General features: G+C 38.5%; 1 protein-coding gene across 1 annotated transcript in view; it reads left to right on the top strand.

Annotated features, from left to right (window-relative positions):
* Window positions 1–26,582, top strand: part of LACC1 (laccase domain containing 1) — a 68,136-nt gene extending 41,554 nt beyond the window's left edge. Inside the window, exon 8 of the transcript XR_001885362.1 lies at window positions 26,403–26,582. The gene's annotated coding sequence lies outside the window, so the exon portion shown is untranslated. The remainder of the gene's footprint in view (window positions 1–26,402) is intronic.
* Window positions 26,583–26,869: the final 287 nt, after the last annotated feature.

Here is a 26,869-nt window from a genome sequence, read left to right as displayed (position 1 = left end):
ATTTGCACACATGGCCCCATGAGTAATTCCCTATATCATACTGCCTACAGAGAAAAAAAATTTGGTTCTTCCCAAAATGGCACCAGGCATTCATGGGTGACATGAGAGGCAGTGGAGAAGGGAAATCTTCCCACTAGATTAAACTTCAAATGAACTTGAACTTCTCATGGTGAACTTCACCTAGAAAAAAATACTTTGCTTGAGGAAATTGCTCTCAGATTATCAATTTTAACCACTATACCACTGGAATCATAAGATACAAATAACACATTTATATTAGTGGGTAATCTACTGAGTTCAATTGAAAAATTGACTCATCTTGAAAGTATAGTCCACTCTGAGAACTTATAGCATAGCAAATGGTGTACATTCTTTAATCAAACACTATCTGCTTCAATAAGCCACAACACAATTATGTTGTCTAGCAAACCACCCAAAACGGTGTAGAGTAATAAGTGTTTCTGGCTAACACATCTAAAAGTCAATTGAGGTTTGGCTGACCCAGCCTGGCTTTGGGAGGGCTTGGCACCAAATATCTCTCATCCTCCTTGGGCTACTTGTTACACAAGACACGCTCTTCTCATGGTGAAAGGCAGCAGTTCAAGAAAACAAGCCCGGTTATGCAAGCTCAGTTCAAGCCTCTGCTCAGGTCATGGTCACTAGCATCCTATTAGCCAAAGCAAGGCATATGGGCACGACTAAATTCCAGGGGTTAGGGAATATAGTTTTCTCATCAAGGAGTGGGACAAAGGTGAATATTTGCAGAACAATCATCTAATCTACCATACCATCTGAATTTAAAACTGTAATTTTTGTTTTTATAAAAGTATTATTCAGTATGTTGTCAAAGGGCTGCACTAGTGCAAATAGTTGATTCAACACAATTTCACAAATATTCATTGAATGTTTTTTATTTGTTGGGCACTATGTTAACTACCTAAAATTTAGGGATGGATAAGACATAGTCCCTGCCTTCAGGAATCTCAGAGACAGAACTGTAAACAAAATAAAATTGGATGTGATGAATGCAACAAAAGCCTTTACAACTCTCTAAGGTTGGGTTGTTGACATTTTATACAGAAGAAACTGATACTCAGAAAGATTAAATGATTTGTCCAATATTACATAACAGGTCAAACTGAAATTAAAATTTCAGTTCAAATTTGGGAGCAGGAACTAAAACCTTCCTATCATTCCACATAACCTTCCCCTGAAAGTGAGCACAGAGGTAATCCAGTCTAATACCTCACTTGATACTGGGCTCTTGGTATCTGTAAGGTGACATAATGCCAGTATCTTGGTGAATTGACCCCAGGATAACAGATGTAGAATGAATTACATATGCTTTCCCCTGCTCCATAATTCTACTCTTTTTATTTTGGTTAGATTTACTTAGATTGCCCATCAAACTAATCTTGATAATAATATTATGTAGTAAGTCAGATTTGCATACCTCTTTTGGGCTAAGAGAGATCTGAGATGCTGGAGGATGCTTTAGTCAGGCTGCATATTTTTAAAATATGTGAGTCACAGGCAATAACTCTTTAGTGGATAGAACTTTTGTTAATATAAATGATTTTGATGACAAAGGTATAAATTGAACAGACCATTATGTCCTTCATTTCTGAGAAGTAAAATGTCTGTGGTCAGTAATCAGGTATCCTTAGGGTTAGTGTGTAAGTATAATTATGCCTTTCAGCTCTATTAGCCACTGTGAAGCTATTACTGTAATGTTTTATTTTAATATTTTCTTAATGTGTATCATAACAGTTTCAATATAAAATGGCTCTTCATATTTGTTCAGAAGAATTTTCATGAGTTTGAAGAATATTTGCCATAACCCTAGTTAGGCAAATTATAGGTACCATATTATTGTTTCCATGTTAAGAAAGAGAAACTGGAGAGAGAAAGAAAATATGCACTTAACTTGGGTAAAGTACCAAGTCACTCGAAAAGTCAAAGATAGGACTGGAGTCTAGTTATTACTAGCCTGGATAGTAGATTTTTGGTTCTTGAAACAAAAGTTTTAGGGAAGTATTAAGGGCACAAAAATAAACTCAACCTCTAAGGCTTAATTTTGTGTGTCTTGTCAGAAAAAGATTGAATCATCACATTTAAAGCTGGGGCAAAAAACCAGGATAATTATGAATATTAGAAAGGGTTCAGAGGCTTGGTGAATCACAATTTTTCTGTGCTATCATTTTATACTAAAGGATATTTATGTTCCGTTTATTTTTTGCAGTGAGTTTCACGTTGTTTGGGGTTGATTTCAGTATGCTCCAGTTATGCTTAGGGTAATACTAAATGACAGTGTTTTGTTACCTGAGTTCTCCCTCTTCTTTCACAACTCCCAAGCTTGAAGGATCGCTTCCATGGACGCTCAGTATTGAAAGTGTGTCTCAGTATTGAGGGTTTCTTTCTCAAACAATCCCAGTCAAAGCTGCATAGCTTGCTTCCCTTTCCTGAGGCCTGAGCACTGGAACTGGGCTGGACTGGACCTGTTCTTCAGGTAGTTTGCGACATTAGATGTGTTAGAAAATACTTTTTTTTTTTTTTGAGACGGAGTCTCGCTCTGTCACCCAGGCTGGAGTGCAGTGGCGCGATCTCGGCTCACTGCCAGCTCCGCCTCCCACGTTCATGCCTTTCTCCTGCCTCAGTCTCCCAAGTAGCTGGGACTACAGGCGAGCACCACCACCGCGCCAAGCTAATTTTTTGTATTTTTTAGTAGAGACGGGGTTTCACCGTGGTCTCAATCTGCTGACCTCGTGATCTGCCCGCCTCGGCCTCCCAGAGTGCTGGGATTATAGGTGTGAGCCACCGTGCCTGGCAGAAAATACTTTCAATAGACCTCTACAGAAAATAATGACAAGAAAAATATATACATCATTCCTAATTTTAGGTCCAGATACTCAGAGAATAACATTTATTTACAGTGGGCAAATACCCTTAGAGAGCTTTAGGGGCTGTTCCCACCTGTGTGCTTCTGATGCAGAAACAGATTCTCAGGTGTTTTATCTTCTGAAAGGAAATTTGTTTACACAAAAGGGAGGTGAGGAGATGGCATGAGATTTTAGAATCACTTGTCTATGAACCTATATGAGCAGACCACTGGCATAAGAAACTAGATCTATTGGGAATTGATATACTTCTTTTTAATTTTTTGTCTTATTTCTAAAGAGATAAGTGGATGGAAGAACTTTTTGACCCTCTTCCTTAGGATGGGAAGGTAAACATCCTCTCATGATGGGATGGATTGTTTGGAAACCAGTCAATTAAAGAGAGCAATTTGAGATGGGAACACTCAACCTATTTTCATGCCAATTATGGATCCTTCCTCATGGCTGTGTTTAAAAATTTCCTCAGCCTGCTTGGAAGCGCTGGCATTTATCAATTTAAGCATTTCCGTGACATCGGTTTTGTATGTCTACATCTGAATTTCACAAATGCTTTTAGCTAGAAGGTATTTTTTCCTGAATTTTTAAAAAAGGTCAAAATAGCAAAAGTTTACAAGAACTCATTTCCTGGTTTTTTTTTTCTTTTTATTTTTTTTTTTTGGTAAAAACTAAACTGCTTCAATGGTCAATTGCCAAATGATCTATTCTAATTAAATAATTGTTTTCTTAATTTTTCTATGGCTTTGAGGGTTATGTTTTTTAAAACAAATTAAGTCCTATAGAAAACTCATATAACTTGCATTGAAATTTTTTGCAAACACATTCCTTTCTCCTTTAAAAATTCTTTCATGTTTCTCTCCTGTAGAGATTGAATTACTTGTATATCCTTTTTGTTTTAAGGCAGACTGTTCAATTTCTTTTAGTTTGTTGATTCAGTCATCACTTCTATTACAAGTATAACTCAACTAAACTTATTTTACTCTTTCCTCTCTTGATTTTGGGGAATTGAATCGATATTCTAATGCGTTTCTTTTCTGCGAGGGAGCCTTACTGTTCCTATGATGAAGATTCCTAATTTATTTGGACATCTCTAGATATAATTTAATTGCTTTTTGGTGGTTGAACTTTTTTCCTTTGGATAAACACCTATTCTGTGCCTTTCTCTTTATGTACTTTTCTTTATTCATGATTCAGATGGTATTGCTCAACTGTCTTAAGGAGAATTCAAACATTGCTCAGGTGAGATTCAGGTTTTTTAGTCCCATAATAGGGAAAGCAAAAATGATTATTAGATGAAGTGTATGCAAATGAAACCAGAAGTTGAGATGGATGGAGCTGATTTTATTTCTAAATGACTTCGGAATGCAGTATCAGGGCTAGAACCCAACTGGATTCCCTCTGATTTCAGATCCTAGATTTGTTTATTGGCTCTGTTGTCTCACTGGTCCTTTGACCAGGTTTGTCTTCTTCTGAGGGAGAACAGTAGCTGGAAACAAATGGAAACTAGTTTGCATCTTCCAGAGAAGATTTTGCCCTGCTAACTTTAGCTCCTTCCCCTAAGTTGTTAACAGTCTATTAGCATGCTGAAGGAAAGGCATTCAAGTTCTTCATCCTTAATGAATGAATTAATCAACACACATTACTACCCATTATGCCAGATACTGTGGGTATACAAAGATAAATACAAATAACACCTTCTGTTTATTGAGCAAACCCATTTCTAGGAACTTTTTTCATATCTTCTTTCTAATTTTCACAACCATCTTTCAAGGGAAGGATTGTTATCCCCATTTTACAATGAGTAAACTGGTATTCAGAGAGATGAAGTGACTTGCTCAAAGTCACACAACTAGTAAATAGCTGAGTTGAGATTTTTAACTCAGGTCTGATTGCAAACTCATTTTCATAGATCCTGCTCATTTACTTTTTCATCTATGAATAGAACTTGATCTCTGCCTTTAGAAGATGACATGTACACAAAACATCACATATTGGATGATTCCATTTATATGAAATGCCCAGAATATGCAAATCTATAAAGACAGAAAGTAGTGTAAGGGCTGCCTAGGGCTGGGAGTAGGGGGGTAAGGAGTGACTGTTAATGGGTATAGGATTTCCTTTTGAGGTAGAAAAAATGTTCTAAAATTGTTTGTGATGATGGTTTTACAGTTTTGTGAATACACTAAAAATCATTCAATTGCGTAGTTTAAATGAGTGAATTCTATGGGATTATAGCTCAATAAAGCTGTGCTTGTATTTTTTCCCCCCAAGGTTAACAGTGTAATGAGGAAGATAGATCTATGAACAGCTAACATTTCCAGGGAACATAAAAACAAATATGAGCAATGCATTCTGGAAACTCAGGGGACGGTGTAGTTGTTAAGACCAGGAAACTAGGAGATGGCTTTATGGAACAGATGGCTTTGAAGCTGAATCTAAGAGCAAAATTAGAATGTTGGTAGGCAGAGAAGAGTGGAGGCTGAGAAGTCAGCATGGGCACAGTCAGAGGTCCACGAGAGGACTGGGTTTTTTTGTAAGAATGGCAAGTCATCCAGCTGGAAGGTGATGAAAGTTGAGTGAGGAACGCAGAGAGAAATGAGGTTGGAAAGCATCTGACTGGAGTGTCTTGAGTGCCATGCTAAGGAGCTAAACTTCATTCTATGTAATATGGGGTATCTTTTTCACAGGTGGAAGACAGTATTTTTTTTAAACTTTTATTTATTTATTTATTTATTTATTTATTTTAATTGAGACAGAGTCTTGCTCTGTCACCCAGGCTGGAATGCAGTGGTGTGATCATAGCTCACTGTAGCCTTGAACTCCTGGGCTCAAAGGATTCTCCCATTTCAACCTCCCAACTAACTGGGACTACAGGGACATGCCAGCCAGCCCGGCTAATTTTTTAATTTTTTGTGGAGACAAGATCTCACTTTGTTGCCCAGGCTGGTCTCAAACTCCTAGGCACAAGTGATCCTCTCGCCTCAGCCTCTCAAATTGCAGGAATACAGGCCTGAACCACCGCCACTGGCTGAGAAAGAGTATATTTTAAAATTAGATCCAAGTTTCTGTTTTTCTACATTAGAGATCAGAGATCTATTTTCAGCAAACCAACATCACCCATTAAATGAAGGTTGCAAATTTGAGGTTTCCTGATTTTGTTTTAATGTGTTTATAGTATATATTTATAAATTTCTTTGGGTTTCATAATTGTGTGTTTAAAAGGTAAAATAGTGTTATATGAATATAGATTTTTTTTTGACACTTCCCTTTAAAGTGAGTTCATAATTTGCTTAAATAAGAAATATTTGTCTAGGAGATAGGATATTAATCAATGTCTCTTTCAAACTTGACCTGGTGAGCCCCATTCTGTAGTAAAGGCACTCTAGGTATCTTATTCTGCAGAACTGAGAATCTGTACCGAAAAATCTCAGCACCAATGCCTGTCACAGTAGAGCTTTTATATAACAATTAAATAGGAATTTATAGTTTGTTAATATAGACATAGAAGTAGGAAAATACGAACTATTAAATGAAAGTTTAAATAGTTGAACCTTGTGAAGCAATCACTAGGCATGATCTTCATGTTCATGTAGGATAGAATCTTTGCTGTGGATTTCATTTGATAAATTAAAATGTTTTTTACATTAAGTAATGTTGCTCTGGTTGCTGCTATAGGTAGTATAGGGAATAATGGCCACAACAACCAGCAGCTTTTCCTCCATGTGGACTCACTTGATTTAACTTGATTTAACTTTTTTTTTTTTTAAACAAAGTCTTGCTTTGTCACCCAGGCTGGAGTGAATGGTGTGATCTTGGCGCATTGCCACCTCCATCTCTCTGGTTCAAGCGATGTTCCCGTTTCAGTATCCTGAGTAGCTAGGACTACAGGCGCATGCCACCATGCTCGGCTAATTTTTGTATTTTTAGTAGAGACAGGGTTTCACCATATTGGTCAGGCTGGTCTGGAACTCCTGACCTCAGGTGATCCACCCGCCTCGGCCTCCTAAAGTGCTGAGATTATAGGCGTGAGCCACCGCTCCCAGCTGATTTAACGTTTTAACAGACTTACTTGACAGGAAAAATTGGAGGTGTTGGCTGACCGTTTAACCCTCTGCTTTCCCCCCTGCAAAAAACCACAAGAGCTTCATTATTTTAGCTACCAGGCATTGGGCAGTAGTACTCTTTTTCTTTTTTTTTTCATTTTGTTGTTTCAAAGAGATAGCAGTTGACATATCCTTGAATACAAGCTCAGAGTTCATTTTCTGGTGAAAAAGGAATTTTGAAAAATTCCTTTATTTTAACTGTACAAACTGTAGTATCATGATGCCTTTCAAAAGGTGCAAAAAGCAGAGTTAGCACACTTGGTCAAATGAGACCTCATTTGAATTTTTTAATATTTAGGAAACTATATTTTAAAATTTCTTAAAATTTAAATTAAAATATTTTTTAAAATTTCAAGTGTTATATGTCCTCTATTATTAACATTTAAATTAAAAGATTATTACAAATTCAATGAAGAAGGAGGCAAAAAGAAAGGGAGAGACATTTTATAATTACTTCAGTTTTTTAAAAAAATTACGTCTGTTATCTGTACTCGTTCCAATTGTTTTGATATATTTGACTTTCTTTTTGTTACTCTTCACCTCCTTCATTGTCTTTCCCCCTTTCTCTCATTTATTTCTCTTCTCTATTTACCATTTTCTTTTTTATTGCCTACTCTCTACTCCCTTTTCTCCCTTATTCTCTTAATGGATCATACTTGGGACTAAAGAATAATTAATAGAATTAATGTTTATTAAGGATGATTTAATGTAATTTATTAATCATTTAAATTGTAAGCAATTAAACTTTTAATATTTTTTTCTTTTTATGAGGATGATGGAGTTGAGTATGAGGGGTGGTAGATTCAGGTGTGAATAGTATTTGCATGCACTTACTCTAATCTGCTTTATCTAAGAAAATAAAGTTTGAAGTTATTAATACTGTACCTGTATCTTATGTTTTTTTTTTTTTTTTTTTTTTTTTTTTTTTTTGGTCGCCTCCTTCTCTATTTTGGTCCTGGCATGTAATGCTGATCTGCAGTTGAGATTATATGACCTTAGTATAAATTCTACTTGAATATTTATACTGATCATTGTCTCTGACTCGAATTTTTTTTTTTTTTTTTTGAGACGGAGTCTCACTCTGCCACCCAAGCTGGAGTGCAGTGGCGTGATCTTGGTTCACTGTAAGCTCTGCCTCCTGGGTTCATGCCATTCTCCTGCCTGAGCCTCCTGAGTAGCTGGGACTACAGGCGGCCGCCACCACACCCAGCTAATTTTTTGTATTTTTAGTAGAGACGGGGTTTCACCGTTTTAGCCAGGATGGTCTTGATCTCCTGACCTTGTGATCTGCCCGCCTCGGCCTCCCAAAGTGCTGGAATTACAGGCATGAGCCACTGCACCTGACCTCTGACCCAATTTTAAAAGCAAAATTAGCATGCATGATTTGGCCTAACTTCTCCTGCCATTGGTGAAATAATCAGGAATTGAGAGAAATGTGTGTGAACACTCCTTTCTAAGATTTCAGCAATATTCTTGAGAAGCAGAAGCAGAGGCTCTTCAATCTCCTGGAATTATAATAACCTTCTCTCTTAGTCCATTTTGCATTGCTATAAAGAAGTACCTCAGGTTAGGTAATATATAAATAAAAGAGGCTTATTTGGCTCACAGTTCTGCAGGCTGTATAAGTAGGTTGCCACCAGCATCTGCTTCTGGCAAGGAACCTCAAGAAGCTTCCACTTAAAGTGGAAAGTGAAGGGGATCAGGTATCACATGGTGAGAGGAGGGAAGCAAGAGAAAAGAAGAGGTGCCAGGCTCTTTTTAACAATCAGTTCCCACACAAACTAATAGAGCGAGAACTCACTCATTAGCCAGAGGACGGCACCAAGTCATTCATAAGGGATTTGCCCCTAGGACCCAAACGCCTCCTACCAGGCCCCACTTCCAACACTGGGGATCAAATTTTGATGTAGGATTTGGAGGGAACAAATATTCAGGCTATATCACCTTCCTTTTCCTTCCAAGACTCACAGTTTGACTCTTTCCTCTCTTTTTGATCATTTGAAACCTCAAATTGTTTTACCAACACATTCATATTAATGCTCTTGCCCATAAAGGAAGTGGAATTATTATTTCTGCTTGTTGAGACTAAAGAACAGGTAGTGAAACCATTCTTGTGGTCATTGAGCAAATCAAGCCAGGAATGGCCCTAAGCTGCACTCTGGGACTTTTGACCACTAACTGTCCAAAGGAGGAAAAAGGAGTATGTGTGATTCATCTTCCAGTGAATTCTCTGAGTGAAACATTCTAATGCTTTTGCCCATGCTAGTCACATACTTACAATTACAAGTACTAGGCTATATCTGAGACTTTTCCAGAGGCATTTATTCTGGAAGAGGGAGCTAGATTTTGTTATAAAAATATAATGAAGGCCAAGTGTAGTGGCTCATGCCTGTAATCCCAGCACTTTGGGAGGCCAAGGCAGGTGGATCACCTGAGGTCAGGAGTTTGAGACCAGCCTGACCAACATGGAGAAATCCTGTCTCTACTAAAAATACAAAATTATCTGGGCGTGGTGATGCATGCCTGTAGTCCCAGCTACCCGGGAGGCTGAGGCAGGAGAATTCCTTGAACCCAGGAGATGGAGGTTGCAGTGAGCCGAGATCGTGCCACTGCACTCCAGCCTGGGCAACAAGAACGAGACGCCATCTCAAAAAAAAAAATAATTATATACATATATATATATTGTATGAAAGCATTATCAGATAGAGGAACTGATGGAAAAATAATCATTTTACTAATGGGTGAGTTAAAGTGATTAAAGATAATTGAGATTGTGTATAGGTTTGGAAGAATATTCTTGAAATCTGTGAAGCTAGAAATTTTTTGTTAAGAAGAAATTTATTTTGGAAAAGCTTATTTATGACAGTGGAAAAGTCAGAGTTCAGATAATCAGACAGCATTATTGATAGCTTTGCTTTGTAAAAGTGAGTGGAAGAAAGGATGTCAAGATAGTCGTAGACTATCTATAGACTTCTATATGTAGAGATAGAAGAAAGGATGTCAAGGTAGCAGTCTCCCATTGAGCCATCCTCTACTTTCTGCTACAACATTCATAGAACAGAATTGATTAAAAAAAAAAAAAATACCAGCCACTAATAAGACAGTTTGCTAACAACATCTTATGAGAAATTCCTCTAAAAACAAGATCAGGCCAGGTGCACTGGCTTATGCCTGTAATTCCAGCACTTTGGGAGGCTGAGATGAGTGGATCACTTGAGGTCAGGAGTTCAGCCTGATCAACATGGTGAAACCCTGTCTCTACTACAATACAAAAATTAGCCTGGTGTGGTGGTGTGCACCTGTAGTCCCAGCTACTTGGGAGGCTGAGGTAGGAGAATTGCTCGAACCTGGGAGGCAGAGGTTGCAGTGAGCCAAGATGGCACCACTACACCCCAGCATGGGTGACAAAGCGAGACTCCATCTCAGAAACAAAACAAAACAAAACAAAACAAAAAACAAAACCAAAAACAAAAAAACAAGATCTATGGCACCGAATATAGAACTCTAATTGGTAACTGACACAACTGTGCCACATAAAATATGGCGTATTAGTCAGGGTTTCCGAGAGGGACAGAACTAATAGGATAGAGCTGGGCGTGATGGCTCCTGCCTATAAGCCCAGCACTTTGGGAGGCCAAGGCAGGCGGATGACCTGAGGTCAGGAGTTTGAGACCAGCCAGGCCAACATGGTGAAACCCCGTCTCTAATAAATATACAAAAATTAGCTGAGTGTGGTGGTGCACACCTGTAATCCCAGCTACTTGGGAGGCTGAGGCAGGAGAATAGCTTGAACTCAGGAGGCGGAGGTTGCCATGAGCCGAGATAGTGCCACTGCACTCCAGCCTGGGCAACAGAGCGAGACTCTGTTGTCTCAAAAAAAAAAAAAAAGCGAGTCTCAAAAAAAAAAAAAACAAACAACTAATAGGATATATATATGTGTGTATAATATATATATGGTAGCTTATTCAGTATGAATGCACATGATCACAAGATCTCACAATAGGCTGTCTGCAAGCTTGAGGAACAAGGAGAGCCAGTCCATGTCTCAAAACTGAAGAACATGGAGTCTGATATTCGGGGGCAGGAAGCATCCAGCATGGAAGAAAGATGCAGACTAGAAGGCTGGGCCAGTCTCGCCTTTCCATGTTTTTCTGCCTGCTTTATATTCGCTGGCAGCTGATTAGATGGTGCCCACCATATTAAGGGTCGGTCTGCCTTTCCCAGCCTGCTGACTCAAATGTTCATCTCCTTTGGCAACACCCTCACAGATACACCTAGGATCAATACTTTGCATCCTTCAGTCTAATCAAGTTGACACTCAGTATTAACTATCACAAATGGCGAACTTACTATTGTAAAAAAAAGTAAAAATTTCTTTATCTCCCATGATCAGACTCAAAGATTCAGGGCCTATGACTAGAAAATTAAACTAGACTAGATTCAGGGCCTATGACTAGAAAATTAAAATGCTCTGATTTTCTGGTTCAGCCAAAATATTTCCACACCAACTATCTTACTTAAGTAAACTGCATGGTTTTTTGGGGATTAAAATCCTGTGGAATCTAATTTTTTAGGAAGTGTGTCAGTTCTCAGGACAATACTAATTATGTGTTTCTGATCCTCATCCTACTGCCCCTCCTTCAAAAGGCCTTGGTTACATTTTTTTTTTTTCTCTTTCTGCCTTCTATAAACTGGCTTACTCTAAAAAAGGGAACTCAATTTGAGCTAGGTGCCCACCTTTGTTTCAGTTTAATTAAGAGAGAAGAGGTACTATGATGGTTAATACTGTCAACTTGATTGAACTGAAGGATGCAAAATATTGTTCCTGGGTGTGTCTGTGAGGGTATTGCCAAAAGAGATTAACATTTGAGTCAGTGAACTAGGAGAGGTAGACCCACCCTCAATCTGGGTGGGTACCATCTAATCAGCTGCCAGCGAGGCTAGAATAAAAGCAGCAGAGAAACGTGGAAGGACTGACTGGTTTAGTCTTCTCGCCTACATCTTTCTCCTGTCCTGGATGCTTCCTGCCCTCAAACAGCAAATTCCAAATTCTTCAGCTTTGAGACTCTTGGGCCTTCCACCATAGACTGAAGGCTGCACTGTTGGCTTCCCTATTTTTGATATTTTGGGACTCAGACTGGCTTCCTTGCTCCTCAGCTTGCCTCAGATGGCCTATTGTGGGACTTCACCTTGTGATCATGTGCATCAGTACTCCTTAATAAACTCATGTATGTATATATACACACACACACATATATATATGTATGTATGTATGTATCCTATTAGTTCTGTCTCTCTAGAGAACCCTGACTAATACAGGTACTATGATACAATAGAGTCACAGGGGTTGAAAGTGAGACATCAAATACAAAGAAGGGGTATGGACTCTGCAGATACTCCAAAATGTGTCTACTTCAGGATTGTATTTTTTCAATATTCTACTAATTAAAGTTAGAGACAGGGTACTGGTCATTTATAAAAAGAATCTACCTAAATTTAGAAAAGTTATAATAATTTAGGGCCTATGGGAACTGGAATTTGAGCTAGGTGAGAGCTGTGTGCTTGAGTATGTTCTGCGGCTGTAGACATAAAAGGGAACCTTAAACTGCGATGTGAAGAGTGAATAGTCCTACGTCTGACTGTATGACTGAGAAATTTCCAGAATTGATGAAAGCCATCAATCCTCAGATTGAGGAAACACAATGGATCCCATGCTAAAATTACACCGGACAACATTATAGCAAGACTACAGGACACAAAAGATAAAGATTTTAAAAACAACTAGAGAAAAAAATAAAAATATATAAATCAACATTCAAAATAACTTAAAGATGCGTGTGTTTGGAAATTTAACTGTGAATTCAATTTTTTAAAAAGATATGGGGAATTTGAGACAAGCCTGGGGAACATGGTGAAACCTCGTCTCTACAAAAAATGCAAAAATTAGTTGAGTGTGGTGGTATGTGCCCGTAGTTCCAGCTATTTTGGAGGCTGAGGCGGGAGGATGTCTTGAGCCCTGGAGGTCAAGGATGCAATGAGCTGAGATCGTACTGCTGTACTCCGCCTGGGAAACAGAGTAAGACTGTCTCAAAATAATAATAATAATAATAATAATAATAATAATAATAATAATAAAGATATGGGGCAATCTAGGTTAGCTAATTCTTCTTAGGTGAGCTTTGGTTATTTGTGTCCTCCAAAGAATTTGTTCATTTTATCTAAGTTGAAGAATTTATTGGCATAAAGTTGCTCCTAATTTTCCTTTTAATGACTATAGAATCTGTAGTGATATTTCCTCTCTCATTCCTGATATTGGCAATTTATTTGTTTTCCCTTCTTTAGCTGATTAGCTAGAGTTTATTAATTTTATTGACTTTTTTCCCCATAGAACTGGGGTTTTTATTTTATTTCACTGGTTTTCTTTACTGCTTTTTTGTGTTCCGTTTCATTGATTTCTATTTTATTTTAATTCCTTTTATGCTTATTTTGGCCTTTTCTTTCTCTCTTAATAGTTTCTTAAGGTGCAAACTTAAATCATTCGTTTTAAACCCTTCTGCTTTCCAAATACAAGCATTCTTACTATAAGCTCTTAAACCTCTGATGCCCCTAAAACTCCTAGCTGGATCTAACAGATTTCAATATATTGTGTTGTTAAATCAAGGTTAGCCTAAAGCTGCCTCCTTACATATTTTAAGTTCATTCTAAAGGTTTCTCTGTTCATTGTGTACTGTAACAAGTGGAGGTGTAAACAGACCCAGCCTACACTTGTGCTAATTACTGAGTTTTAGCCAGTCAAACATAGCCAACTGTTTGAACCATGTTCAAATAAGGCAAACACTATGCTGTAGCCAATCAGAGTGTTTATCTTCATTCAGCTCAATTTCTAATTTAACTCATGGTTTGTTCTTTAGAAGTGTTGTCTAGTTTCCAAATATTTGGAGATTTTCTAAATGCATTTTGTTATTGATTTTAAATTTAATTTCATCGTGGTCAGAGAATATGTGTTGTTTCAATCCTTTTAAATGTATGGTCTTGCAGGTTAAATTGCGTTCCCTCAAAATACAAGTTTAAGTCCTAACTCCTCATACCTGTCAATGTGACTTTACTTGAAAATAAGGTCTTTGCAGATGCAGATGTAGTCAAGTTAAGATGAGGTCATACTGGATTAGTGTGGACCCTAATCCAATGACTGTTGTTCTTGTGAGAAGAGAGAAATTTGGACACAGACACATACAGCAAGAATGCCATGTGATGGCAGAGGCAGAGATGGTAGTGACACACCTACAAAGCAAGGAACACCAAGGACTGCTGGTAACCACCTAAAGCTAGGAAAGAGGGCATGAAGCAGATTTTCCCTCAGGACCTCCAGAAGAAACCAGCTTTGCCAATACCTTGATTTTAGACTTCTAGCCTTCAGAACCAGAAGACAACAAATTTATGTTGTTTTAAGTCACCTAGTTTATGGTATTTTGTTATGGTGGCCCTAGGAAATGAATATACCTGGTAAACGTTCCATGTGCATTTGTTAAAAAAAAAAATGTATGCAGATGTTCCTCCTTAACTTATGATGGGGTTACGTCCCAATAGACCTATTGTGAGTTAAAAATATATTAAGTTGAAAATGTATTTAATTCATCCAACCTACCTTAAACGCACTCAGGACACTTACATATGACCACAATTGGGAAAATCACCTGGCAACAGAGTATGCTATAGAGTATTGATTGTTTATTCTTGTGATCTTGTCACTGACTGGGAGCTTTGGCTTGCTGCTCCTGCCCAGTATTGAGAGAGTATAGTACCGCATATCACTAGCCTGAGAAAAGATAAAAATTCAAAATTTGAAGTAGGGTTTCTACTGAATGTGTATGGCTTTTGCACCATCTTAAAGTTGAAAAACTGTAACTCAAACCATTGTAAGTCAGGGACCACCTGTATTCTGTGAATGTTGGATGGAGTCTTCTAAAAGATTAGTTAGATCAGGTTTGTTGATAGTGCTGTTTGAGTGTTCTATGTATTTCATGATTTTTCATCCACTTTCAATTATTGAAAGAAGGGTGTTGAAATCTTCAACTTTCACCGTGGATTTATTTATTTGTTTTTCCAGTATTATCAGTTTTACTTCATGTATTTTGAAGCTCTCTGATAATAGGTGCAAAAACATTTAGAATTGTCATGTCCTCTTAATAGATTGCTTCCTTTATCATTAAAAATGACCCTCTTTATTCCAGCTATTTCTTTGAAATGCACTTTATCTGATATTAATACAACTATTCTAGATTTCTTTTAATGAGTGTTAGCATAGAAGATCTTTTTTCATTCTTTCACTTTTAACCCATCTGCTTTTTAAATTTAAAGTGGGTTTCTTATAGACAGCATGTAGTTATTTTTTGATGTTATCCAATCTGACAATCTCTGCTTTTTATTTGGTGTGTTTAGATCAATTACATTTAATATAATTAGTGATTGTTGAGTTTAAATCTATGCTTTTTGCCAGGTTTAGTGGCTCATGCTTGTAATCCCAGCACTTCGGGAGGGTGAGGCAGAAGGATAACTTGAGGCCAGGAGTTTGAGATCGGCCTGGGCAACATAGCAAGACACCTTCTCTACAAAAATAATACAGTAAATAAATAAATACCTCTATGCTTTTTCTGTTTATTTTTTAGTAATGATCATACTAAATTACACATTTTGGAAACCTGACAATTACTACAAGAAATTCGGAAAAAAGACATGTCTTTAAATTAGTTTCTTTTTTCTTTTTCTTTTCTTTTCTTATTTTATTTTATTTTATTTTTTTGAGACAGGGCCTCACTCTGTCACCTAGACTGGAGTACAGTGGTACGATCTCAACTCACTGCAACCTCTGCCTCCCAGACTTAAGTGAGTCTCCCGCCTCAGCCTTCTTGGTAGCTGGGATTACAGGCACGCACCACTACTGCCTGGCTAATTTTTGTATTTTTAGTAGCGACAGGATTTCACCATGTTGTCCAAGCTGGTCTTGAACTCCTGACCTCAAATTATCCATCTGCTTCGGCCTCCCAAAGTGCTGGGATTACAGGTGTGAGCCACTGTGCCCAGCCTTAAATTAATTCCTTAAATATAATTTTGACTGTGTATTCTTTTACCCTTTGATTCTTCAAAGGATAAACGGTTTCACAACTCATTATAGGAATAGTTATATACATTTTTAGGATTTTTGTCAAATTTGGGAAAACCTTGGTCAAATTAGTTTCATACATGATTTGTAAGATTTGGAAGAATTTTCTAAAGGGCTAGCTTCTAGTTCCAAACATTTCATATTGTTTTTCTTTGCCTCTTATGTATTTCCAGTGCCAAGTGCAGTGTTCATATCACTATATGTCCTCTGGTCATGCATTATTTTGTCACAATTCTGAGTGAATTGGTGTGGTGAAATGTTCATTTTACGAACATTTCTCCTCTACCAGTGCAGCAAGCAATAACTTAACTATACATGAAAGTGACTATGACCTACATAAAAATACTCCACTAAACCCAAACTAAATGAGTCCCCAACTCAACATCCCCTTAGAAGAACTCAAAAACCTGTTATACCAAATGTTTCTAGGAAAGTGTGATGGAGAGAAGTTGGAATAGTCTTAATGGTTGCATTTAAAGTATTTTACTTTTTAAAACTTTATAAAAACATGTGATTTGGAAATATATTATTGAGACAATAGAAACAGCCTGTGCAAGTGAGAGACCCTAAGCTTCATTAGCTTCATGGCAAATCTATTCAAGGGATGACTATTGTAGGGGCAAGTCTGAAATTCTTAGTAAGTCCTAGAAGGAACATTTAGCATAGATTATTGATACTTATGTTTAGAATGTTAGGCACTTAGAACCAGTAGTTGTCAGCTACAGGCTTAAGTACCATTTCTGGGTCAACAGGAAAAATCAGCGACTTCCTCTGTTCTTTAGTGTTTTACTCTAGACCACAGTCCCTTCTTACCCCACACCTTCTCCCAGGAACCTCATCTGCTCTCATCTGTTTAGTTGCCACCTATATGCTAATAATTCTCAAATCTAGCCCGATCTCTCTCCTGAACTTTAGACATGTATGTTCCACTGTTCATTGATATTCCTGCATCAACTAGAACCTTTTGTCTTTCTTTTCAACCTGCCCTGCCCTTACCTTCTGTGTTGACCAAATCAAAATGCTAAGAATTATCCATGGCTTCTTACTGTCTGACCTCACCCTACCAACTGCTGAGCACAGTGCCAAGCACATAGTAGATGTGTACTAGACTTGAGGTATTATGTTATAATGTTATAATCATAACAATAACTAAGTCCTGTTGGAGTTCATTCTAAGTATTTCTAATCCACCACTCTCCAGTCCTACTATTCTCATCCAGGCTACCATGCTGTCTCATGTGGATGGATTATTGCAATACTCTCATCTCTACCTCCTATCTCACCCCCTCCCCTAAAATTCATTGTCCACACTGAAACCTGAATGTTTTTTGAAAATGGAACTCTTACTTAGGACACTCTTCTGATGACTATTCTTCAAAGCCTTCATATTGTCCTGAGTATGAAGTTCTAACTCCTTTACCCCTCTTTCAAGGGCCTATACCAGGCCCAATCAAATCTCTACTCTCATTTCTTACCACTTCTCTGAAATGAACTCTGTTCTGGCCACATTGAGTCTTTCAGTTCCTCAAATTGCCATGCACTCAGTTCCCAGACCCTTTCACTTCTAAATTTCGATTGAGCACCAATCATAATGACTCTATCACCTGAATATTTTTTCCATGCCTCTCTCCCACTCCCACATTGCTGCCAGTCTGTTTTTCATCACTTCTTTATCTGTAATAACCTCCCAACTGATCTCTTCTTGATCCTAGCTTGCTCCTTTCAATTCTTTCTTCACTCTGCCAGCAGAATGACCTTTCAGAAACATTTTATCTTATCTCTCCTTTCCTTAAACACATTAATGGCATGTATCCCTACAACTTTTAGGAGAAAAATAAAATGTCTTAACAGATAGAGTCCTTTGTGATTTGGTTTATGTCCATCTAGATCTCTAGTTTCATCTTTTACCCCTCTCTCATACAGATCATTTCCCAAATTGAGATCCTCCAGTTTTCTAAATATCATGCACTTTCCTACCTCTGGACTATGCCACATACAGTTTCCTTTGTGCTTTTATAGCATCCTTATCACACATTATCTTTCCAACTAGATCACACACTTCTAGGGTTGTTTCTTTATATTTTTATGTGTTTTCTATAATATTTGTTTATTATTTTTACATTCTAACAAAATAAAAGAATTGTGAGGGAGCTATCCATTGAGGAAATTGGATATCCATTGAGGGAATTTAGCTGTAGAAGAGAAAAATGTGGTGGGATAAGACAGGCAACAAGTTGGGTTGTGGGTCACAATACCTGTTTTCAAACATCCAAGGGCTTTCTTGGAAGAGTTTAGATGTCCATCTGGTATAGATTTTAGGGAAACAGATTTCCTCTTAGTGTAAGAAAGTTGAACAGAGTTGTCTGAAGAGGGAATGGGCTGCTGGGTCAATAGGAGGTGAATGAATCACTTCTGGGTTGGTTTATTGGAAGGGCTGTCACTGATACAGGGAGATTTCTGTTGAAAGAGGGAATTCAGCCTCTTCTGGAAGGTTGGCTCAAGTGGTCTGTGAGGTCTCTTCCATCCTTTGAATTTCACCATTACAAAAATAATGTAATAGCTTTCCACCCTTATACCCTGAAAACAGATTGACTTTACACTATTTAGAGGGTTCTGGTATAGCTAGAAGAGCACAGTCCCCTCTCAGAATTCAGTGTTAGTCATATCTTTGGTAAGAACTCTTTGATAGAGCCCTTTTCCTTCTTTGTGTTGTTCATCTTTTTTTTCTCATCAGTATCCCATTCCTGATGGTCAACACATGACAGAATAGTAGTAAATGAATAACTTTCTATGTGTTAGGACACAACACCTTACTCTGTCCTATATTATGTTTCTCTTTGTGCTTGAATTATCTACCCAGTTAGAATGTAAACCATGCCTTAAATTTGTATGTACCCCTCTGCAGCTTTAAATATGGAACTATGGAATTCTTACTAAAGATTATATTTATCTGTAGTAAAATTCCAGGTATAAATTAAACTGAATTGAATTTATGCAACAGGAAAACAGACCCAACAAATCCACCCTGAAATATTTTAGTGATCTATCAAGCAAAGGGATTAAAAGAGATTTTAAAAACCCCATGAACATAGAACCTCGGTATAATCTGGCATACACAAAAGTAGTTTCTGAAATGTGGCAAATCGCCAGTCCTGGCAAATTGGGAAGGTAGGTATGCCAATTACAGAGTAAGAAGTTGAAGAGCGCCATGGAGAATTAGGAGCAATAACGCAGGATGAATGCCTTCGTACTGATTTAGCCTCAGGTGGTCCTCACCAGAATCTGACAGGCAGATGCCCTGGGATTCAGGGAGTATTATAATCCCAGGGAATTCAGTCCATTGTTAATGTTGGTCTGGAATCATACATAGTACGAATTAAGAAATACCAGAATTCATAAAGCAAGAATGTTTCTCTTTTGGGCACCTGAAAATTGGATTGTCTGCCAACGGGAAGGAAAGCAGCAACCAGATTCCTCAAGAGAAGGGGAGAGGCTTTGGTTTCTCTTTACTTGCAGATTTTTCTATAGGTAGTAAAACTACGAGCATCAGTCCCTTGATCTTAACTGCAAGGTGTCCCAGAGTATCGACCAGGGAGCTGTTGATCTGCAAATCCTCCACCTTCTCCCAGACTTACTACATTTGAAGGTCCCCCAGGGGGCAGCATCTTGTTTGAAGCCTAAAATAATTGCTTATCTTTATAGAGGCAGAGAGGGGTCTGAGGGAGAGAATAATGAAATAAAGACTAGTAGAAGCAGAAAAAGAAGGAAGTGTTTTAGATGGGGAAGGGAGAGAGAGCTTGAAGCTTAGGAACAAATTGACCAGTTTGGAGAATAACCTTTTCCTCAAAAATCCAATTGAAAGTGTTCACAAGTCTGTACATCTAACCATGTTGGCTGGTTTGCAGCAGCAGAGATGATGACAAGACTGTGTGACTCCTGGACGGAGGAAAGACACTCTTGTGGTGTGTCCCATGAGACCTTCTGCCTTCCAGCTGACAACATCATCTGTGTTTCAAAAAAATTTCTGCTTCCAATCAAGACTGAAACTGAGAAATTTTCCTGACAAGAGTGGAAGTTGTAGCATCCATAGCCTGTTAGATTTGCTTCCTTTGTTTGGTGAGAAATAAAATCACTACTCCACCAACAAATTGGAATGCCTAGGATATTCTCTCTCTCTCTTTCTCACTCCCTCACGCATACACCTGCCTCCCCTTTGCCCCACGTGCATGCATGCATGTACACACATCTACCTTATTACTTTAGAACTAGGTCTGATAGTGATAGACATAATTATCTATCTATCTATCTATCTATCTATCTATCTATCTATCTATCTATCCTTGTCACTGTCTCTGTCTCTCTCTCTCTCCAATAGTTCCTAGATTATGGCTAAATTTCCCCCCACATTTGGTAGGACAAAGACTTTTTACCATTAAGGATTTTTTTTTTTTTAACGTGCCTGCTACCAGTCGTAAAGGGAATACCAAAAGGTAACTCCAAACAATTTTTTGGACAGAAGTTTACTGCTGAAATAGATGAAATAACTGATAATTTATCACAATAGCTAATTTGAAGGGGATAACTGGCACCTGGAACTACAGAGTTGCTGTGTTGATAAAAACAAAAACAGCCGCCTTACTTTGTAATTACAGCTTATGTTAAAGGTTTTCTTTTTCTATTGTGGAGTTGTTGCCAAGGCAATAGCTTGGCAATCTTCTACACGAATGCTTTGCACATTAATCCACACAGGCTTCACAGATGTTAATTTTTGTAACACACCTATGCATTCCAGAAGGGCAAAATATATTTTAAAAAATCTGTTTTATATGGTAGGAAAATAGCATTAGAAAACAAGTTTTTCTGGCCTCCTCTGTCCCTTCCAGGACATACTCACAGTGACCATCATGGATTTTGAAATGGCCTCCAGACCTTAGCCCAGGACTGTGGGGAAAAAAGGGCAGGAAACCCAAAGGGAATCTACACGACAAACCAGATCAAGGACATAGCTAACGGTCAGAGTTGGAAGTTCTGCTACTGAGACAAGGAGGAAGCCAGGAGGCAGAAACCCAAGAGGAACAAAGCCAAAAGTCACAGTTAGCAAAAATCAGGGCCAAAGCACAAGACAGAAACCAAAGGAGCGATCACTGTTGAGCAAAACAGTCCAGTATAAGCATTCAGACACTGCCCTCGATGCAATTTCTGAATACTCTTGGTGCAACAATGCTTCTTTAACCCCAACTCGAGGCAGCTCATGTAGAAAGCATCCACTATTGCTGGGCTTTGGGAGTGTGATTAATCTCGGAGGCAAGGTGAGCTGTTTAAGTTTTCACCCATCTTACACTGTGAGGAGACAGAATAAAGAAAGCCCTTCATACTCGCTGGCTCTGGCGTCATAAAGCTTACCAAAGTAGTAACATTGAGGCACGGCCTGGACCAGGGTGGGTGAGTGAGGTGCCTCGAGTACAAAACTTCAGGAGGCATTTACTCTTCAGGTCATACGAATGCGGGGCCACCGAGGCTCAGAGAGGGGAGGGGCCCCTTCACACCCCAGGCAGGGCAGCTCTGGACCTGACGTCTGGTGCTCTGTGTCTCATGGACGTTAGGCCATGAGTTCATTCTGAATCAGAGAGTCTGTGGAGCTCATGGTGTTTCTTGAAAAAGAAAAACAACATTATTAATATTTAGCTACTCCCTGGCATTTACTAATGTAGGATGGATAAAAGAAACTCCCAAACTGGTGAAATAGAAAATTTTGGTTAACACCATAGTAAAGACATTTTTTTTCATATTCTTTTTCTGGCCAGAAAGTTCTAAATACCTTCCCAAGAGTATTTGCTGCAAAAAGAACAGAGAGGAAATAAATTATTGTGTGACTCCAGCAAACACTTGCCAAATGAACAGACAATGAATTAGAATTGGCAAAAGGGAGAATGGAACTCACATGAACTCAGTATCATTTAGTTTCATTTAGTGGTTAAAGTATTACATTTATTTTATATACAATTTTACATCTTTTACAAAGGCTTTAAAAGGTATCTATATTAAGTGTCCACAAACTTTTCCTCTGAAACATCGCTTAAATCACTTTGGCTGACTCTGATCTCAACCAGGTAAGATGTTAAGGAAAGACAAGAACAACAACAACAAAATGGTATAAAAGTTTATCCAACCATGGCTTAACAGGACTTATTGGTTAATTTGGATTTGGGTTGATTGTCAGGATGGCCTTGAAATTCATGTTCTTAATTTAAATAGGAATTTCTTCAGTTTTCCATTCAAGAAGTGATTTTCTTTCTTTTGTTCCACTAGGCTGTACAGATTGTATTCTGTGTTTCTGAGGCTGTCATCCGTTAGCAGGATTTATAGTTGCTGACAGCTTGCTTTAATAATTCACAAGGAATAGAATCTATTTTGTGCTCTCCCTTTTCTCAGTCGGTTCAGTGATGCAGACAGATTAAAAACATGCTTTTTGTCAGTGAAATAAATTAAGAGGACTCAGACACCCTAGGAGGAGTAATACTGAACAAGTTACCACTACGAAATGTTTTCCCACCAGTATACAACTAGATAAAACCAGAAACAGACCAGGCTGTATTATGAACCCTTGAATCTGGTAAGCCTGGTACTGAAGTTAAACCTGCTCTCTGGTCACACCCCAAACTGTTGAGTTAATTTATACAGGCAGCTCAATGTACTGGCATTCAAGTTTTAGGGAAGGGAAATCATTTTAAGGACAAAATGAAATTCAAAATTCACACACTCACAATTTATAAGCTGTGGCATTTTCTTTTTGTGAATTATGGTAGTAAAATGTGTAACTAGCACCTATTATGTATTGTTTATATAGTTATCTGAAAAAGAAGATGCCTTTATTTCTGAGTAGCATCAGACAGCAGGGCAGGAAAGAGAAGGCTGCCTGGCGATAACTTCTACTCCTCAGTTTCCAGGAGAAAGCGCCTCCTGGGTCATGCTGTTGCTTCATGTTTCTTTAACATTAAATGTAACAAGTTCTGCATCAGGCTCAAATCCCATCTGGCGTCAGCCTAGAAGAGGCCCGGGGCCTGTCAGGCCTTACAGTGCCCTGACTTTGTTGATAGATTCTGTCTGCTCATTGAAATTCAGCAGTGGAGGAAGAAGGTGCCTCCTTCCTTGCAGGCTGTTCCTCTCCCTAAGCAAACAAGACTGCGGCTCAAAGGCAATGTAGACCATGGAGTCCACAGCCAATTTCAATACTTAGTTCCTTCCTGACGCCAATAACCAGACCCACACCACAAGATGGACGCACCCTTCTGGGTAAAGAATGTATTTATTTAGGTTCATGCAGAAGCCAAAGAAGAATGAACAGGCCAGATGAGCAAATCCTACAATGGACCTTGCAAGTGAACTGAGAACTGTTTGGTGACTGTGGTTGAGAACTGTTTGGTGACTGTGGTTGACCACTTCAGCTCACTAGTATGCACACATAACGCCCTTTCAGGCTTTGACATTCCTTGAATTTTCGGTTTGATTTTGGCACTAGCTGTTTTCATAGATATTTTTTCTTATTTTTCACATATTTCATGCCATTATGAAAAGTAAAAAAAAAAAAAAAATTATGGCTTTGAAGAGTATTATCTTCAAAAGAATATTACCAATCACTATCTGGAAGTCAGCTGGCATCTGATATATCTTTATTTGTCTACACATGTAAATGTACATAGATAGGTAAACAGTTATAGATATAAAATATTAACAAAATTTATACGTGGTTTTCTTTAGGTAACTACAGATAAAAACTGTAGTTCCACTTGGCTTTTGTAACAAGTTGGCATCTAGTTTTTCATCTAATTGGTAAATGTACATAATTTTAAAATAGCTTAATATATTTTTTTCTTAGTTTTCTTTAAAATGTGAATTGAAGTTGTGATTTAAAGTTGGAGTAAAATATCACTGGAGGCCCAGACATTCCCTGAAGTTGAATAGGGTGACCCTTTGGTACTTGGAGCCGTAACTTTACCATCTGAACTGCTCCAGAAATTCCAGTGACCAAACTCTGATATTTTTTTCACTCCTCCATCGCATTTTAAACTTGTAGTGGACCTAAAAAGGTTTCCAGTTCACCCTTGCAACTTTGCCCCAAGTTGAAGGAAGAATTTACCCCAAAATGTGCTCTCTATAACAACAGGATTTTTCCAGTCCTTGCCTCACAAACGTGAGGTCTCTTGAAACCATTATGGCTTCAAATGCAAGGGATGTGGTCTCAGCTTCACCATAGCAGCTGTTGGGAGCAACCAGCTCTCCTACGTTTATGCCACATAAACACATACCCAAATACTCCAGTTCAATTTATTTTTCCTCATGCCATTACTCTTAAATATGAATTCTTCTAGTGGTGGGCAAACCAATTTCTAAGGCTGTTTTCTTTTTTTCTTCTTTCTTTCCTTCCTTCTTTCCTTCCTTCCTTCCTTCCTTCCTTCCTTCCTTCCTTCCTTCCGTCCGTCCGTCCGTCCGTCCTTCCTTCCTTCCTTCTTTCCTCCAAATAACTACAATTCTTTTGATGGCATCCAAAAAATGAATGATTTTGAGGTATCTGATTATGACTTCTGCAGACCTTTATATTCTGGCTTTGAACTACAAAAAGACAAACAGGAAGGAAGGAAGGAAGGAAGGAAGGAAGGAAGGAAGGAAGGAAGGAAGAAGAGAGCAACAAAACACACACAAAACACGCACAAAAACCCCTCCAATCTATTGGTGAAATTGTACCCTCAAATAACATTCTATAAATTATCTTTGGTTATTTTGATAGGAGTTATAACCAGTTTTAATTTACTTATTCAAAATTCAACAATATTTGTTGAGAATCTACCTACTGCGTGCCAAATAGGTAAGTTATCAGCCCTCATGGTGTCTAGTTTTGCTTAGGGTAGATATTTAATAAATGAGAGGAAAAAATTAAGTAAAATAATTTCACATAATGACACATACTTGTAATTAGCTCTACCATAGCCTTCCCAGACACCCCTTCAGGTGTGATGTTCTTATTTCCCTGGTCACTAGGAATGCTGTCTATACACAGCCTTCACCTCTCAGACCCTGTGATGGTTAACTTTATGGGTCAACTTGACTGGATTAAAGAATACCTAGACAGCTGGTAAAGCTTTATTTCCAGGTATAGCTGTAGAGTTGTTTCAGGAAGAGATTGGCATTTGAATCAATAGACTGAGTAGGAAGATCTATCCTCACCCAATGTGTGTGGCACCATCCAATCCACTGAAGGCCTGGATAGAACAAAAAGGCAGAGGGAAGCTGAATTTGCTCTTTCTTCTGGAGCAGAGAAACTTGTCTTCTCCTGCCCTTGAACATTAGAACTTCAGGTTCTCTGGTCTTTGGTTCTCAACCCTTTGGACTTAGACTGAAGCAAGTTACCAGCTTCCCTGGTTCTCCAGCTTGCAAATGACCTATCATGAAACTTCTCAGCTTCAATAATCATGTCGGCCAATTTTCATAATCCTCTATCTATCCATCTATCTATCTATCTATCCATCTATCTATCTATCTATCCATCCTATTAACTCTGTTTCCCTGGAGAACCCTGAGTAACATAGTCTTCTTTGGAATTGCCTTAGCTGAAGAGAGTCACCTTGCCAAAGGTCATGTTTCCTGCCTATAGGGTAGTCATATCCAATAACTGGACTCCCTTAACCCAGCTCAGGACAACTCTGAAGGTCTATTCCATCTTTTGGTAGGATTAGCTCTGGTCCTTGTTGGGACCACATAACAACCCGACTTCTTCCTCTGCCTAATCCTGTTTCTATCCTTTCCATCAGTGAGGACCAAGAGGACTCCCTAATAAACTTTCTATTTATTAATCTCTACCTCAGTCTACTTCTTGGGAGTCCTGATCTGCAGCAGTTAGTACTAGCAGAATATCAAGGAAACAGACACTGATTTAGCATCTGGGGGCTGGATGACCTGCTGCCTAGCTAGGAGTAAAGACACCGTCACTGGTGGTAGAGATTAGTACTATGGACGAGCCCAACAGAAATCAGCATGGCCAGCAGCAGAGACCAATGCCGAGTCCCCAGTACAGCACCAACCATCCAGGATGCCAACCAGCCACTTGGTGGCAAGTAAAACACATTAGACACTTGGTGGCAAGTTAAACACATTAGACATTTTCCACCCTGGAAAGAGTGGTGGCTTATTTTGATAGAAATAGAAATATATTTGGGGAATATACATAAAAGTTTGTCTTTCCTTTCCACAGAGCTTCAACCAGCACTACTACTTGAGGACCTATGCAGTATGTGTCCATGAGCACGGAATGACTCATACTGGCATCAGAGTTAGGGTCCCACTTTGAAGAAAAGGGGATGCAGTAGTGGGCACATGACTAAGAAATCCACCAGTCCTCTCAGATACCACCAGAAGCTGCTGGCTTAGCAGAGCAAAGGTATGTTCAAAGAACAGCTGAAGCAGGAGGTTTGAGATTATACTTTGTGGGGATGGGTGTCATTTATCTAGGGTGTGATGCTTACCAGTAATCAATGAATTTTATGTAGTGCTACATCACCACTAGATAGAATACATGGGTCCTGGAATTAAGGGATAGAGGCATGAATGGTCCTTAATCTCTCCCAGTTACCTGCTTGCGGGATGTATCTTCCTTTCCTGGCGTCTCTGGGTTCTGTGGGTTTGGTGGTCCTGGTTCCCAGAGGGGAAATGCTTTCACCA

This window comes from Rhinopithecus bieti, unplaced genomic scaffold, assembly GCF_001698545.2.
Source record: "Rhinopithecus bieti isolate Rb0 unplaced genomic scaffold, ASM169854v2 scaffold_5273, whole genome shotgun sequence".
Lineage (NCBI taxonomy): Eukaryota > Metazoa > Chordata > Mammalia > Primates > Cercopithecidae > Rhinopithecus > Rhinopithecus bieti.
Note: the sequence above shows the minus strand (reverse complement) of the source record. Positions and strands in the feature narration are given on the sequence as shown.